Source organism: Hyperoodon ampullatus (genome assembly GCF_949752795.1).
Source record: "Hyperoodon ampullatus genome assembly, chromosome: 8".
Lineage (NCBI taxonomy): Eukaryota > Metazoa > Chordata > Mammalia > Artiodactyla > Ziphiidae > Hyperoodon > Hyperoodon ampullatus.
Window position 1 is genome coordinate 28,849,982 of NC_136921.1, and position 13,771 is coordinate 28,863,752.

The window sequence follows — 13,771 nt, forward strand, 5'->3', positions numbered from 1 at the left end:
GAATGATAAAGGGGTTCTGAACGAGTAAGAAGTGAAAGTCTATGGTCTTACTATAGGTAGAGTAAAACTGCTGGGGGAGGTCATAGAGAGGACATGACCACAGGTAGAGCCGAGGGCTGGACCCAGGCAATCAGAGGCTCCTCACCCCCTCCCCTGCCCTTGGAATGCACACTCTGTCCATTGTTCCCACAGTGAGAGCTGTTTTCAAGGACAAAGCCTTGAGAGAACATGTTGTTGAGACCATCTGGATGGTACACGTGACTGAACCTAGGTAAGGCCTCTATATCAACTTATAAGATGGTGGCAGGTGAGTGTGGAGATCTACTCATCTTGCTGCTGCCCAAGACAAGCTCCATATTAAGTTCCCTTGCTTATTAAACCTGCCACCTACCAATGTGGAGTGATCTGCCTCTTTCTTCCATCTCTCCTTGCCCTCTGTGTACAGGAGCCAGTTTCACATTTTACCTGGGGAGCTCCTGAGGTTTTGAACCAACAAAACTTAACCCACTAAGGGCAAAAAGGGGGGTGCCCTATTTGATAAGATTGTGAGAGATATGGGTAACTTGGGACACAAACCTTGGAGAGACTAGGGGGAGAGACACAAGAGGCTACAATTCAACAATAAGGTGTTTTGTCAAGTTGATTTCCTCTCCCAAAGGAGCCATCATCACTCAAAGGCTGGTTTAAACATTAACTCAAATTTAGAAACATTTACAAAAATGCTGAACATGCTCGGCTTGAAAACATTAGCATGGGGCTTCCCTGGTGGCGCAGTGGTTGAGAATCCGCCTGCCAGTGCAGGGGACACGGGTTCGAGCTCTGGTCTGGGAAGATCCCACATGCCGCGGAGCAACTGGGCCCGTGAGCCGCAACTACTGAGCCTGCGCGTCCGGAGCCTGTGCTCCGCAACGGGAGAGGCCACAATAGTGAGAGACCCGTGCACCGCGATGAAGAGTGGACCCCGCTCGCCGCCACTAGAGAAAGCCTTCGCGCAGAAATTAAGACCCAACACAGCCAAACATAAATAAATAAATTTTAAAAAAAAAAAAACATGAGCATGTATTTCACTATATTTATACTTCCAGTGACTATCACATTGTCTGGCGCATAAGAGACCATCAAAGTATCAATACTTGCCGATTGGAACTGTCATGAATAAAAAGATATGGTTTTCTTTGTTTCGGTTTTTTTTTTTAATTAGATAGGATACCCTTTTTTTTTTTTTTTTTTTTTTTTTTTTTGGCGGTACTCGGGCCTCTCACTGTTGTGGCCTCTCCCGCTGTGGAGCACAGGCTCCAGACGCGCAGGCTCAGCGGCCATGGCTCACGGGCCCAGCTGCTCCGCGGCATGCGGGATCTTCCCGGACCGGGGCACGAACCCGCGTCCCCTGCATTGGCAGGCGGACTCCCAACCACTGCGCCACCACGGAAGCCCAGGATACCTTTTTTTAGACAGCTTTTTTGAGGTATAATTAATATACAAAGAGCTGCACATATTTAATGTGTGGCAATTTGATGAGTCTGGACATGTGCAAACACTCATAGTACCATCACCATGATCAAAATAAAAGATGTAGCCAACATCTCCCATCTTCTGACCCTTTTGTTAGTTTTCGGTTTTTTGTAGTAAGAACAGTTAACATGAGATCTACCCTCTAAACAAATTTTAAGTGCACTAAGTGCCAAGAAAAAAAAAAACTATATAAGAAAACTAAGGGGGGAAAAAGGTACACCATATTGCTAACCATGGGCCTTGTGTTGAATAGCCAATCTCTAGAACTCAGTCATCTAGCATGGCTGAAATTTTAATAAGAAGACGTTAAGAGGTAAGTTATTCTTTGTTTTCCCATATCTACAGAATTAAAGCACAGACCTTATGTAATTTCAGCGTAAGACTGTGCCAACAATATGCTTAACTAGATAACATAAGGAAATTTCTTGGTGCACATATCTGACTCCATAGGTAGAGCAGGCTTCAGGAGAATGGGAGAATGTAAAATTCATAAGGGCAGGGATTTTCAGTTTTGTATTTTTTTTTTCACTTACTCTACCACTCGTCCTTGTTTGCCACAAAATTGGTAAGAAATGGAGTGGATTTTGGAGAGGCAATAAAAATGCTCATTACCTTCCTCATAAGATTGTTGTGAGGATTAAAGAAAATAATGCATAGAGATGCCTAATTAAGTGCCTTTATATAGTGAACACTGTATAAATGTTAACTATTACTACTGCTATTATCACCAAGCCTATACTTTTATTACATTCTAAATATATTCGACCAAAATAAAGTTAGTGAAGTAAAAAGAAAAAGGAAAAAAAAAAAAAGGCTGAACATGAGAAACCTTTGGCAGAGGTTTTCCCAGCTCTAGTTGAGTATCTACCATTCACACTGCAAAAATGTGGAAGTCAAAGACAGACAAGATATATTAGAAACAAGGAAAAGGAACAGATCCTGCAGGGAGGGGAGAGAGAAGTCAAGAGCAGAGGCCAAGAGCTCCTTTTTGCAGTAGTGGCAATCTTGTCTCCTCCTGTAGAGTGAAAGCTCCTTGGAGAACAGAGCCATCTCTTAACCACTTTTGGAACCTGCACAATGAACATAATACTTAGTAATGCAGTGCAATTTTATTGAATTAAAAATGAGAAGTCCGGGGCTTCCCTGGTGGCGCAGTGGTTGAAAGTCCGCCTGCTGATGCAGGGCACACGGGTTCGTGCCCCGGTCCGGGAAGATCCCACATGCCGCAGAGCGGCTGGGCCCGTGAGCCAGGGCCACTGAGCCTGTGCGTCCGGAGCCTGTGCTCCACAACGGGAGAAGCCACAAGAGTGAGAGGCCCGCGTACCAAAAAAAAAAAAAAAAAAAAAAAAAGCCCTAGGGAAAAAGAATTTTCATTGGGGGCAACTCCTCAAATTCACAGAAAAGCCTTCAGCCAGTCATCTACTCATTCTACACTGATTGTGCTGGTTTAGCATTGAGGAGTGTTGAGAGTATTTATTTCAACAGTATTCGTTGAATCTTCCAAAGGGCAAGATACTGTGGCAAAAGGTAGACATAAAAGAAATTCAAGCCATGGATCTTGCCGGGGGGTAGGTCAAGAGGTACAATACGTCTCTCAGACTACACTATAACCATGAGTGGTAAGAAATGCAATAGACTCACAAACAAAATGTTATAACTAAATATTACCAATCTGATGGGAAATAGAAGTATGCTGTGTCTTTGGAATGATTTTAAAAGGCATTCTTGAGGATGTAGGAAAGCCCCACGTATCTACTCATGATTTCTTCCAGTTTTTAGATATCTCTAAGCTCAATTAATCAACATGAAATTGTGCTCGTTTTGTTTAGATAACTACCAAAATCTTCTGAATATTGTGTCTTACAGACTTTATTCATCTAACAAATGAGATGCCAGAATATATGTCGAGAGGAGAAGTCCCGCCTTGGTACTCATTACATGCATGAGTGGCTTGCTAAAGGCAGATTCTGTTACAGTGTAAGCAGAAGAATATTCAAGCTTAGGCATATCTCATGGTCACAAAATTGCATTGTTAAATACAATCTCTGCTGTCAAAAAAAATGTATTTTAAAAAATAACTGAGAAACTTTTTATCATGGAAAACAGAACTAACCTGATTATAAAAGTAAAGGAAATGACAAGCAGTATAAACTATTCTCATCTAGGAAATTTCAGCCAGTTTGCAATTTGATATAAATGGTTTCATAAAAGAGAGGCAGTTTTACCTTAGTTACCTTAATTATACATATAAGTTTCTTCCAATCTTCTCATATAAATATTTGGCCAAATAGTATTTTTTTATTTAAAATCAGAACACAATTTATTAATGTGTAATTAATGCCATTTCAATCAACCAAAATATTCATAATCCCTGCAGGACCAAGAAAACTTGGGAACTACATTTTATTACAGAGAAATGTTTATTTTACTTGACTAAATGTTCATTTATTCAAGTGGTGTTTATGATTTCTTGCTCTGTGCTGGCCATTTGGTATACAAAAAGGAGCAAAAACAAGTACAGCCTTTGCCTTCATGAAAATTGCAGTCTAGAAAAGGAGAAAGAGTAATTACACCATGATCACAGAAAATGTTGTTACAACTCTGAAAAATGCTACAAGAGAAAGTAAGATATACAGTGTTCTGAGAGCTTATTTTAAGGATATTTTGCCTTACTGGGTAAGCCAGGCTTTCCTGAATAAGGTACACATGAGCTGATATCTAGAGGACAAACTGGAAATTAACTTGGTGATGCATACAGGGGAAAGAATCCAGGCAAATTCTTGAGAGAGGGCAGACAAGGGACTGAAAAGTTGGCCAAATAACAACATTTTTGTTTGTTTGCTAGACATTTGAATTTGTTATCCTATATCTCATAATAACAAAAGTATTTGACTTAGTTGCTAATTCAAGAAGCAATATATAATAGCTCTTCTACCTATGATTATGAAAACGCCAATATTTAATGAGCATCTACTGGTACCATTCACTCTAGAAAAATGATTAAGAATCAGTTCCTGCCCTCAAGTAGTCCAATACCTGTGACAGGAGCTCAATACATTATGACACTTTTTAAAGAAATAACGTATCATTTGTGACTTAAAAACTATACATGTTGTCATTCAAAAGTTCTATACTAGCCTTACATTTAACAACTTAACAAAATTAGCAATGATGTTACTTCTATTAAAAACCTAGAGCAACTATCATACTTAATGATAAATCTTTAGAAGCATCCCACTGAAGTAATAGGATACGATGCCCACAATAATTACTGTTATAATTCAACTTTATATGGAATTTCTAGCTAATGTAATGTAAGAAAAAAGATAAAAAGAAATAACAGATAAAGGCTACAAGTAAACTTATCTACAAAATAGAAACAGAGTTACAGATGTAGAAAATAAACTTATGGTTACCAAGGGGTAAAGGGAGGAGGGATAAATTGGAAGATTGGGATTGACACATACACACTATTATATATTAAATAGATAACTAATAAGGACCTACTGTATAGCACAGGGAACTCTACTCAATACTCTGTAATGGCCTATATGGGAAAAGAATCTAAAAAAGAGTGGATATATGTATATGTATAACAGACTCATTTTTCTGTACACCTGAAACTAAGACAACATTGTAAATCAACTATACCCCAATAAAAATTACAAAAAAATAAAATAAAGTATTCAAAACAAAAAGATGTACCTTCTAGAAATTCATGAAATACTAGTTCTCAAAAACAATTTTATAAATCCTCCCTGCAAGGAATAAACCAAGTTAACTAAAGCAGCCAGAATTTGAGTTCCATTTTACCATCTACTGGCTGTATGACCTTGAACAATGTAGTAGACAGGTTCTGTCCTTCAGTTCTTTTCCTGATCTATACAAAGTGAACAAAACAAAATCTACACTATTGGGCTATAATCTGAGATAAATAATATGATGGTAAAACACAGTCACAGATGAAGTGCTCAGTAACTGTTTGTTATTAATGTTATTATTGTAAATAAAAGTTTTCTCTAAAAAAAAGAAAGAAAGAACAGATACAGATATTGGAGAAAATTGTTACTGTTCAGGAATAAACTTCATAGGTATGAATCAATAAATAAAAATAATAGAGATTCTCTATACCAACAATAACTAATTTAAAATGTGATAGAAATTATGGTAATGATGATGATGATGACAACACTGATGGCTGACACATACAGTGAGCAAACTCTGTGACAGGCACTACATTAAATGCTTCTCCTGAGGTTTTCATGTAATACACATGTCAAAAAAAAATAACTGGCATTAGGTCATCCCATTTTTTCCTTTTTTTCATCCCATTTTTTGGGATGAAGAAACTGAGTTTTTGAGATAAGTAATAGCATGAGAATAGGAAACACAGATTCCAAATCAGTTCCAATCAGAAGGTCCATAATCTTGACCATTTTGTGTAGTTCCTTCTTCCTCCAGAAAGCTATGATTTATTTTCTTTGAGAGTCTATAAAATTCTATCATCCAGTGGACTAATTGGCAAGCTCAACATTTAGCCTGCTAGTTTGTCAGTTATTAAGACAAGAGATCTCTGGAAACACCCAACTCCCTCAGTGTTGCTTTACCAGCAGCTCTCTTTTCTCCATCTTTGTGACCAGATATAGGTTCCACTGCATCATTTGTACCCAGGGCAGTCATCTCTGATCCTTAGAATAGAATGACATTTTTTTCAATTAAAACTGGAGTAGGGTTTCCCTGGTGGCGCAGTGGTTGAGAGTCCGCCTGCCGATGCAGGGGACACGGGTTCGTGCCCCTGTCCGGGAAGATCCAACATGCCACGGAGCGGCTAGGCCCGTGAGAGCCACGGCTGCTGAGCCTGCGTGTCCGGAGCCTGTGCTCCGCAACGGGAGAGGCCACAACAGTGAGAGGCCCGCGTACCGCAAAAAAAAAAAAAAACTGGAGTAAATGATCAGAGACTTGAGTTCCAAGTGGGATCAAAGAAGATGAATAAAAGAAATACAAATTACCTTAATCAAACATTTATGGAGAACCTACCACCCAAAGGCACCATGCTAATTGTCACAGAGGGTTCCAAATTGCTTATTAGCCCCTTTTCCCCTGTGAATTTTCAATTCAGGGATAATCTTATAGAAAACCAATCTGCATGTCTTTTTTCAAACTAGTTAGCCAACCCTTTTAATTCCACTATACTCTCACTGAGAATATTATTCTTTCATGTGGTTTCAACTACTCCCTATTTAAAAAGGGATGATGCTAAATCCAGAGCTTCTCTTTAACTCCATAATCCAATATCCAGCCATCTCCTAAATATCTCACAGGCTCCACCAACTCAGCTTATCTAAAAATCTAACTCATCGATGATACCTGCCCCAACCCACTCTTCCTTCAGTTGAATGTACCTTCTACCTCTCGAATCCATCTGCCTCCCTGCATCTCCACTTCTACAAGGACACACCGGTGATTATAAGACTGCTGCAACTGCCTTATGATTAGCTGTACTGTCTTCAGAACGACTTCTTCAAAGGAGGCGATAGGTGTTAATCAAGGACTCATATTAATAAATGGCAAACTATAACATCTATCAGCATTATGAATAAAATGTCCTATTGCTATCTGAAGGAGTTGGGTTCTGAAAAAGAAAGCATAAGGAATAGACGGAAGAGTGTTGCAGGCAGAGGGAATAGCCTTGCAAAGTTCACATACACACACACACACACACACACACCCCTTTTAAAAGCTTTCACTTACCCTCAATCTTGTTTAGAAATTATCTCGATCTAATAATCATTCCATTAAGAAGCTCTTTACTAATTGGCTGATAGAAGGAAAGAGCTGACATTTTCATTATCAGACACCTTAAGGCTTTTGTTTATATGTTTTTAATTTTAATACTCTCACATTGTATGAGATAAATGTCATTATTGCCCCCATTTTATTTATTTATTTATTTATTTATTTATTTTTGGCTGAGTTGGGTCTTTGTTGCTGCACGTGGGCTTTCTGTAGTTGTGGCCAGCAGGGGCTACTCTTTGTTGTGGTGCGCGGGCTTCTCGTTGCAGTGGCTTCCCTTGTTGCGGAGCACCGGCTGTAAGTGTACAGGCTTCAGTAGTTGTGGCATGTGGGCTCAGTAGTTGTGGCTCGTGGGCTCTAGAGCACAGGCTCAGTAGTTGTGGCACACGGGCTTAGCTGCTCCGCAGCTTGTGGGATCTTCCCGGACCAGGGCTCGAACCTGTGTCCCCTGCATTGCCAGGAAGATTCTTAACCACTGCGCCACCAGGGAAGCCCTATGTCTTCATTCTTAAGTCTACCAATAATGGCTTGTTGGTAATTCCATTTATTATCACCACAATCTCCAATACAGCATGTGGGTTTATTTGATTGATTGATTATCTATCCCCTTGTATCTCTATACCCCACCCCTCCTTCTCTACCTTCCCATACACAACCATTTACGTGAAATGTATATACAAAATATTAACTAAATATGTTGATACAATATGTATTGCTGTTTTATGTGCATGTATTTGAATGTACGTAAATGGTAATATACATCTCATTGTTTCTGTGCTGTATCTCATCCTATTTTAAGGATCTCATTCATGTGTACATTGAATCCATTGCTTTTTGTTGCTGCCTGATACCCCACTGAACACCCAGACTGTTCCCAGCTCTCTAACACCACAGAATTACTGCAATAACCATTATGGACTTGTGTGAGAAATTCTTGGGGAAATAGACCCAGGGGTGGATATTGCTGAGAAAGAGCATGTGTGTATACATAATCCAGCTAATCAGTGCCCAGCTGATCTCCACAATGAGGGCACCAGTCTGAGGGGTGGGTTCAGGAGCAGAAGGCCCCGTGTGACTCATGGCTTCTCTACTTGTTAGCTGTGGGACCCAAGAATGCTACATAACATCTCTTAGCCCCATTTTCTCATTTATAAAGCATGAACAATTTACAGTGCCTAGCTCATAAAGTTACTGTGAGAATTAAAGGAAGTAATGACAAAGTGCTTACCACAGTATGTGGTATGTGGTCATCATTTTCTTCCCACCCAGTAAGAGATTTCTGACTTTCCAGGAGACCCTGAATCGTCACACTGGAAGGTCAGTAAAGCCCATCCTCCTAACTGCACAGAGGAAGAATGGAGATATCAAGTTTCATGCCCGAGGAGGTTGCATGTTATCAGAGGAGGGAACTGAATGCAGCTTTCCGGGTCCCCAGGCCAGTGCTCCTTCCCCTGTACCAGAATGTCCACGGTGGTGCTGGGATTCCCCTCAGGCAAAAATGAGTAATAACTAGAAAATGAAACCTGCCCTGCGTTGGCATCTGCTCACACCTGGTACCCTATGGAACTGATGTACTTCCACTCAGTATGTCATGAGCTCCTGGGAATTTTTTCCAGTTGTGGTGGTGGATTTGTACTCACTTCCTCTCACACACTGTCTGAGAGCCACACTGATCTGCAGCCCTGGAGCCTGGAGGAGGTGCCTGCATCACGTGGTGTCAGCCCATTCTCAAACCCAGCAAAACCAGTGTTGTTCCTTGATAATTTTGTAAGGGAGGGAACAGCCATGGAGGTACACCACTGAGACAGTCCTTCTAGAAGGAACCAGCTATCTGTCTGGAAGGAGTGCAGTTGGCTGACAGCCTCCAGCTGCAGTGCTTTCAAGCATCTGTCTCAGCTCTGGATCCCAGTCAACAATCATACAAAAAACCCTAACTGATGACTGAGCACAGTGGAAGAACCAGGACGTGGCCATTTCTTCACCATGTGGGATGCCTATGATGGGCAACCTTTGCCCCAGAGCTCTCCATGGGGTTGGCCAAGACTTTGTCAGGTTTGCAGCCCAGTCTGAGGCTCTCCTTGTCCAATCCTGCTTCCTCACCCTGTTACCTTTCTCAGGTTTTACCCTCCAATAAAGAAAATACTACACATATTCACACAGTTGTCCTCATTACCGTGTGAAACTCTGACTCTAGGAACTGCATTGCTGGGCTCTTCAATGATGCCTGATGCATGAATTCATGGCTTTTGAACTGTGCACTGAGGCAAAGGCAGCATCTTCATCAACCAAAAACCACAGGGATATTTAAAACAATTGCAAGTACTAGCCTATGTTCCCTATTGTGTAATGTAATCCAATGTTTGCCAGATAGTAAACATTTATTCTACACAAGCTCATTCTGCTTGGATGAGTTTCCTTTGTTGTTCTATCAATATATTAATTTTTTTAATATATGTCTTTGCTGGGAATGAAGAAACTGAAGATCAAAGAAGGTGTCAGTGTGTCAACATAAATCACTTTAATGTAACCTTCAGATTTTGTTTAAAGTGCCAGAAATGTAACGTATTATCACAAGCTCATTTCACATAATTCTTAATCTATAAATATAAATGGAAATGGGTTTTAAGCAATGGGTCTTAACCAGAGGCGATTTTGCCTCCCAAGGGACTTCTGGCAATATCTGGAGAGGTTTTTGGTTACCACAACCAGGCAGGGGTTGGGAGCCACTACTGGTTTCTAGTGGAGAGGACAGGAATGCTGCTAAATATCCTGCAATGTAGAAGTCAGCACCCATAACAAAGAATTATATGACCCAAAATGTTGAGAAACCTGGTTTAAAATTATAGAAAAAGTGTCCAATGTCCTGATTGTTTTTTTGAAAGCAAAATATTCTTCCCATAATCACACAGTGATTTTCTTCTTCGTTGTACTAAACAATGTCTCTCTATTTCCTTAGGAAAAGTAATCTGGAACACTGAATAAAATAAATAGCTAGAGGTCACTTGTCCCTTATACAAGGAAGTGGTGTTTTCAAGCATATTATCCAAATATCTTATGAGAGAGACATGCAGGAAATACATTAGAGATCACCCGAGCTCTATAACTGTCACCAAATTCTTAGAGTTTTTCCATTCATTCATAATTCCTTCTGTTACATTGGTGAAATTTTTCAGGTTAGAGCATACTCTACTTTTGAGCATTCATTGACCATCTTATTAGTCAATGTATAACACACATCGTTTGATTTTTTTAACATATTAAGTTCACTTGAAATATCCTGGTCGTATTAGGTAAAGCCCAGTATTTAGGAGAACACCTATTTCTATTAACGTATGTAGCTATGTGGTTAAAAAAACAAAACAAACAAAAAAAACCCTGCACGTTTAGAATAACAAATTTAAACTGGCCATTTGAAAGCCAAGAACATAGTATTAAGTTTAGACAGTACCAGTACATAAATTAATGCCTTAATTTTCTCATGGGGAAAGAATTTTAAAAAAAAAACAAAAAACTAATTTGGGGCTTTATTTGATGGTCAAAGTGCGCCCCCTCCCGAACAGAAAGGAGAAATAACGTTGATTTCCATTTAAAGTTACAGGGCTCTTAAATTGCATTACACTACAAGCATCTCTTTCTAGCTCATCTAAAAAGCTGAGTGTAAACCCTACATTTTATTTGACTCAAAAAAATGTGAGGATGAATTGTGACTTGCGCATTAGAAAGGCTCCATTGTGAAATATCACCCAGAAAATCTCTAAACTGTATTAGCAGTACGAAAATGACAACTACTATTTATTCTAAACATAACTCAGCTTTAACAAGTTATATGTATTTTTCTATCTAGTCTCCTCACTTTAATGATACGTGATTCTCTAACAGGAAGAGTCAATTATCCTTTCAGACAGTGGTCACAAACAATCCTAGAAATTTAAGTTCTCAAAAGTGACGGTAGGGCTGCGCCCTGGTGGCGCAGTGGTTGAAAGTCCGCCTGCCGATGCAGGGCACACGGGTTCGTGCCCCGGTCCGGGAAGATCCCACATGCCACGGAGCAGCTGGGCCCATGAGCCATGGCCGCTGAGCCTGCGCGTCCGGAGTCTGTGCTCCGCAAAGGGAGAGGCCACGACAGTGAGAGGCCCGCGTACCTCAAAAAAAAAAAAAAGAAAGAAAGAAAAAAATAGTGACGGTAAATTGCCAGCAGACAAAAAATAATTTGAATTAATTAAACGGGGATCAAGGAGTCTAAGAGTAAGAAAAGTTCTTCACCTCTCAACGTTACCCTCCTGACCCAGAACCCCGTTGTTCATAAATAACCTCCTACTTTGCAGGTGCCGAGATGCTGGTCGGAATAGTGCTCACCCCCAGGGCATCATTCACCTAAAGCATATCTTTGCAGCTCCACTAAATGCCTGTCAAACGTTGCCGGGTGCACTTGTGTGTGTCTGTCTGTCTGTCTCTGAGTGTGTTAGTGCGTGAATGTGTAAGCGTCAGCGCCCGCGCGCGCCTTGGTCTCGGCCGCCCTAACGTTGAACACCGGCCGGAGGCTCCGGGAAGCAGGTGCCGCGGGACAGGCGCTCTTACCTGTGCTCTGGCGAGGAGGCAGCCGCCGAGCAGCAGCCACCCCCAGAGGTGGGGCCTGGCCATACCCAAGCCAGCCCGAGCGAGGAACAGGGACACTCTTCCCGAAGCCCGGGGAAAGCTTCACACTCGCAACTTGGCCGGCGCGAGGCAAACTTGTGGCCGGGAGCGCGGCGCAGCTGGGGTGTCGGTCTCGAGGCCACTAGTCGGGGATGCCCGGGGCCAGGCTGTCCGAGCCCCGTGCGTTTCGGTCTCCGTCCTGCCGCACGGAGGCTCGCGCCTTGGTTGCTACTTCCGGGGAGAGCTGCTCGAGTCCCGGCCTTGACTCGCGGCCCCAGCGCCCAGTGGATCCGTGCGCGTCCCGAGTGGCTGCAGGGCGGTGGGGAGGCGCTCGCGCTCCTCTTCCGAGTCTCTCTGTCCCGCAGCCCGGGGGACCCGAGGGCGACAGATCCAGAGCGCTGCTGCCGCCACCCCCGACTCACACCGTCTCTTCCTCCCTCCACTCTGTCCCAGGTTCCAACGCCCTGTCTCTAGGGACGCCCTGGGTCGTCGGGGAGTGTCCGAAAGTTCCCTCCTGTCCAGACGCGCGCTGACCACTAGCCACCGCGACCTGGACAGTGTGGTTAAAGGTTTCCGAGGCCAGGCGCATTCTCCATCCAGGGCTCTGGGCTCAGCAGTCTCTAGAGCGCTAAAGTTCTCTGATTGCCTTTCTCCTAACCACTGTAATAATACTGTGCGTGCGTGCGTGCGTCTGTGTGTGAGTGAAAGAGAGAGAGAGAGAGAGAGAGAGAAAGAGAGATTTCGCTCCAGCAGAAATCTCTGGGTGGAAACATTTGGGGATCGTTTTATATTTTGGATCCATGCATTAAAAAAAGACAACTATTTAATATTCTTTACCAGTTTTGTGTGTGTGAACGCCTTCGTTTGACACAAAGTCTTTTTCTTTATTTTTCTTACAGGCATAATCATCAAGGTGCCAGAGACTTTGCTTCACAGACATTGAGTTGAAGAATATACAGTCTCCGAGGATCTGATACAGTTGGGAAGGAATGAGTCCCATAGATGAAACACAAAAATTCCCTCACCTCCTCTGCACAGTGAGGATTTGACATTTGTCACCATTGGCTTTCATTTGAGTGCCAAAGTAAAAACTGGGTTTGTTTTTAAAACAGATAACTAATGACTGGCCAGGTCTAAAACACTAGAAATAGATGACTTTTATTTCTAATTCTGTGTCTCTGAAAAAGTTCACTCCTATTTCTATTTTTATTGTTTATAGTACAGATATTTATTATAAACAATTTCATGTGCTTTTTGAAAGTAGCAAGATCTAAATAAGGGGTCCTCAACCCCGGGGCTGCGGACCGATAGTGGTCAGCGGCCTGTTAGGAACCTGGCGGCACAGCAGGAGGTGAGCAGCCGGTGAGTGATGGAAGCTTCATCTGCTGCTCCCCATTGCTCACATTATATGCATTTCCTTTCATTTCAATAGTGCTTTAAACAGGAAGTACAAATAAATGTATCTTCTCTGTTCACTTTTCTTGGAAACTCAACGGAAAAGATATATTTAAAAATTCTTAGTCACATTTTTTATTATAATACATATTCGAAGAGAAAATTTTGCAAATGCATAAAGTCACAAGGAGGAAAATAAAATCCAACCAAATTTCTTTACCTAATCTTTTGTCTACTCATAATTATTTTGAATTAAGATTGGCCTTGTACTGTACATACCATTTTTTAATAGATCTTTACTGGAGTATAATTGTTTCACAATACTGTGTTAGTTTCTGTTGAACAACAAAACGAATCAGCCATATGCATACACATCACCATATCTCCTCCCTCTTGCGTCTCCCTCCCACCCGCCCTATCCCACCCCTCTAGGTGG

General features: G+C 41.6%; 1 protein-coding gene across 1 annotated transcript in view; it reads right to left on the bottom strand.

The window, feature by feature from the left end:
- The window catches only part of PTH2R (parathyroid hormone 2 receptor), a gene marked incomplete at both ends in the record, with an annotated part of 116,710 nt that extends 104,794 nt beyond the window's left edge, over positions 1-11,916 (bottom strand). The window contains one exon of the mRNA XM_079710633.1: positions 11,884-11,916. The remainder of the gene's footprint in view (positions 1-11,883) is intronic.
- Positions 11,917-13,771: the final 1,855 nt, after the last annotated feature.